This window comes from Belonocnema kinseyi, chromosome 7, assembly GCF_010883055.1.
Source record: "Belonocnema kinseyi isolate 2016_QV_RU_SX_M_011 chromosome 7, B_treatae_v1, whole genome shotgun sequence".
Lineage (NCBI taxonomy): Eukaryota > Metazoa > Arthropoda > Insecta > Hymenoptera > Cynipidae > Belonocnema > Belonocnema kinseyi.
Window position 1 is genome coordinate 77,093,637 of NC_046663.1, and position 4,747 is coordinate 77,098,383.

The window sequence follows — 4,747 nt, forward strand, 5'->3', positions numbered from 1 at the left end:
AGTTGAATTTCTTAAGCGGAAAATATGAGTTTTAAATCAAAGAGTTAAACTTTCAACCAAATAGTTAAATTTTCAACTACAATTATAAAACCTTGTTAAAAAAAAGACTTTTTTTTACAAAATACTTCAACTTTTAGTGAAATAATTGACTTTTAAACTTTTAAAAGGTCAATTTAATTTAATACAGAATTCTTAAATCGTTGAATTAATTTCTTTGAGCCATGCCAAGATTATTGGAACATAAAAACTGCTACATTTCAGTGAAAGTTTGGTACCAGTGGTACCAAACCATACCAGGTATGCGTGAGCATACAAAATTTAAAACTGGTAAGTTTTATACTTATTTTTCATGTCACCATATAATGTAACTTACCTCGTCCATTGCAGGGTCAGATCGATTAAATGTTTCGCGATGAACGAAATTTTTCAAATCTTTTTTACATAAATAATAATTGATCTATTTAAATCAAATATCACAATTCTTAATATATAATGCAAACTATGTCAGTATCAAAGATGTAAACATAGGCGGCAGCCATTTTATCCTCGTGCCACATTAGCGCCATCTACGGGAACGGAAAGTATTGTAACCATGCCCATACGACAAAAGTTTGCTCATTTTCTGTTATAATACTTTGGGCTCGTTATGTCTATTCTCCATGACACCAATTTTGGCAACGTTGCTAACTTCTGATTCTCGAGAGTTGATCCGATGGGTGAACGGTACGTAGCCAACTCGCAACGCAGCAGCGCAACAGATCGCACGCGATTGGTTGGCGTTCTGCGTGCGTGCACGGACAGCTCGTTCGTGAGCCATTTCCAATATGCAGCACACGCAATTTCTTGTGCGACCACCTTTACAGGCAACCCCCGATGAATAGGGTGCTTTGACTGTACTGCTAGTGAAAAATATGTGTCATGAGAGTTGAAAACGGCCGTGCGGCGGCGCTGCACAGTAGGGTTGAATGGGAAAACGAAAGTCAAAATAACATTTAGATCGCAATTATGCACCGAATTTAGATTTTTTTCTTCAAAAATTCAAGACTAAATTTTTTAGAAAATGGTGAGCGTAAATTTTAATTTTTTGTTGTTTATTTAGATTTTATAATAATAAAAACAGAGAAAAAAATCGATTTTTTAAATTGCATTGTTGTTTTTCTTCTCGCCCCCACGAGACGTTGGAAATGGAAGGGGGTTTGACCAACATTATTTCCAGTCAAAGGTGTGTCTTCCTGCCCCTAGGAGACGTTGGAAATAGAAAGTGACTTGACGAACATTATTTATGTGATCCGTCAAAGGGGCGCCTTTCCGCCGCACGAGACGTTTGAAAGGGGAAGGATTGTAACTGGTCAAAGCGGTACCTTCCCGTCCGCACGAGACGTTGGAAAGGGAAGGATTTAACCGACATTATTTTTGTGACCGGTTAAAGCGGTACGTTACCGTCCCCACGAGACGTTGGAAATGGGTAGGGGTTTGAACAACATTATTTCTGTGACCTGTCAAAGGTATGCCTTTCCGCACCCACGAGACGTTGTAAATGGAAAGGGGTTTGACCAACATTATTTATGCGACCTTTCAAACGGGTCCTTTCCACCTCTACGAGGCATTGAAAAGGGGATGTGTTTTGATCATTATTATTTTTGTGAACGGTTAAGGGGGTGCCTTACGGCCCCTACGAGATGTTGAAAATGGGAAGGGTTTTGACCAACAGTATCTTTGTGACCAGTTAAAAAGACACCTCCCCCCACGATGCCTTGGAATGGGGTAAGTTTTTGGCCAAAATTATATTTGTGACCGGTCAAAGGGGTGCCTGTTCATGCCCACAAGACTTTGAAAAGAGGGAGGGGTTTGAAAAACATTATGAACGTTAAAAGGGATGACTTCCGCCCCCCACGAGACGTTGAAAGGAAGGATGGGCTTTGCCAACATTATTTCTGTGACTAGTTGAAGAAGTAACTTCCCGGCCTCACGAGACGTTAGAATATAGTAGGAATTTGACCATCATTATTTCTGTGACTAAACAAAGGGGTGCCTTTCCACCCCTAAGAGAGATTCTAAGGGAAAAGGGGTGTAATTATTATTCATTCTGTGACCGGTCACAGGGGTGCCTTACTTCCACCACGAGATGTTGGAAAGGGTAAAGGTTTTGACCAACATTATTTCTGTGCAATGTCAAACGAGACCCACGAGGCATTGGAAATTGAAAGAGGTTTGAATAACAATATTTCTGTGAACGGTAAAAGAGGCGCCTTCCTGCCCTCACGAGACGTTAGAAAGAAAACATGGCTTCACCAAAATTATTTCTGTGACCATTTAAAGGGATGCCTTCCCGCCTTCACCAGACGTTAGAACATGGTCTGGGTTTGACCAACATTATTTCTGTAAACAGCCAGAGGGGTGCTTTCCCGCCACCCACGAGACGTTGGAAAGGGATAGGGATTTGAACAACATTACTTCTGTGACCTGTCGTAGATGTTCCTTCCCGCCTCCACTAGACGTTGAAAATGAAAGAGAGTTTGACCAAAATTATTTCTGTGACCAGTCAAAGGGGCGCCCTTCCGGCCCCACGAAACTTTGTAAAGGGCAAGGGCATTATTTGAGGGCATTATTTTTGTAACCGGTAAAATGGGCGCTTTTTCGGATTTACACGAAACTGGTGTTCGTTGCAGCAAAGTGGAGGGAAACCTCCCTTAATTCTTGTTTCGCTTCACATCTCACCTTTTCTTATGTCGTTTTTGCTGTAACGTGTTTTTACTTCGCTTTGGCGTACGTTCTTTTTTTTAGTTCGTTTTTTCTCTCAGCAGCGTATCAATTGTAATGATATTTTATTTGAATGGTGCATATTTAAGCGCAGATAAAAATAAAATATAATGAAAAAGAATAAATAAATATTAAAGTAACCATGATAAATAAAATTTTTAAATACCTAAATAAGCAATCTCAGGCACAGCTACATGAAAAATGTATTATATTTGATGAAAAATTCTTTAACATATTGCAGAAAAGTTGACATTTTGGATAAAATCGAGTGCGAAGCACGAGAAATGTGATAAGAATGTGTTTCCTAAGCCTTAAGTGCTTAAAAAAAGATAATTCACAGTCACACTTGCGAGCCGCGCGCGATGGGAATGTGCTCACGCAGCAGGCTTGTGGAACTTACTGATGGACATGGGTGGTGAGGTCTAGAGTAGCTTCCGCATATTACTAGACATCCTGCTCCCACTTAACCGAGTGTTCCATTAGAGCACTCGGTAGGTGGTGGATATTGGGAATGAGCTGCGATAATGGTTAATCTTTTATAATAATTTATGCAATAAGTCCATTTTTCCGTCCAGGTGATCGATTATGTATATAATTTCATATTTCACATTCCATACCTCAATTTTCATTTTTCACAAGTCGCTATGTAAGCGAAAAGCCTACTATACCACAACTAGATCTAGCTGAAATGGATGAGGAGCTTCGTAAACATTTTTCCGAAGAATCCGACCTCTGGGCTATCAATTATTGTGTATATAATGCAGTGAGAGCTTTGGGCGATGCGAACCGTAAAACAACACCAACGGTTCATCATAAGACCAAAAGACGAATGCATCAACTTGCCATAAAGATAGGCTGGGCAAGACAGTAAGCCTCCCGCATTCAGTTTGTGATTGACTACATCACATCTGGCAGGATTTTACCACCAAGTTTCGAAAGTTAGCCCGCGAACTCCGGACCCATTATCACACACTTAACAAGTCAGAGCTGCTGACCATCAGACAGCATATTGTTGAAAGAATAAAGATACTATCTGATGCTAAGAGAAATCAAGAGCGGAGGGAGAGGTGGGTCAGAGAAAATCAACAGTTTCTCTCTGACCCATCTGGACTCTTCTAAGACCCTCCAGTTACTGTAGACCACCCGCCCAAACCAGAGGAGGTCGAAGTATTTTGGAGAGATGTCTACGAAGTGCAGCATAGACTGGACAAAGACTCAGAAAATATAAATAGCTTCAAGGAGCTGTGTGATTCCTTCATAAAACCTGATGAAGAATGTCCACTCATCACTACCGAGGAGGTGAAAAAAGTATTAAAGGGGATGAAAAACTATTCCGCACCGGGACCAGGTTGTATCAAAACCTTTTGGTGGAAGAAGTTTCCTTCAACCCATCAGCATTTGGCCCGTATTTTCACCTCGTATTTAAAGTCGGAAAAGCCGATTTTGGAGTGGTTGGTGGAAGGGCACACAATACTCCTGCCGAAAATAGGCAACTTAGCTGACCTGAAGAATTACAGGTCAATCAGTTGTCTGAACACACTGTATAAGATATTCACAGCTATCCTAAATGATAGGATTGTGCTTTATTACCATCTATGAACTCTTACGGTATTAACCTTAATATCGCTCCTCGAAATGCTGCTAGGGAAATCAATTTAATTGTCAAGAATGGGAAGTGCCGCATATACTGGAACTTTATATTCTCAAAAATTATTTCTGTTACACACTCTAGGCCTGACATGGTTCTTCTTGACTTCGAGGGAAAAATGCAGAAGGCGGTAGTCCTTGGACCACTCCGTGTTCTCAGGGTGCACGAAACTTTTGCCGGAACGTTGTATTGATTTCGTTGCAGGCTGTAACCACCTATCTCACGGCTGTAAGACGTGGATGTTCCTGAAATTGTACCGCGATTTCTCTGGGAGCGGGTGCAATTTTTCAGATTAGTATCCGCTTCCGGCGAAATACTGCGATTGTCTTTATGGCAAAT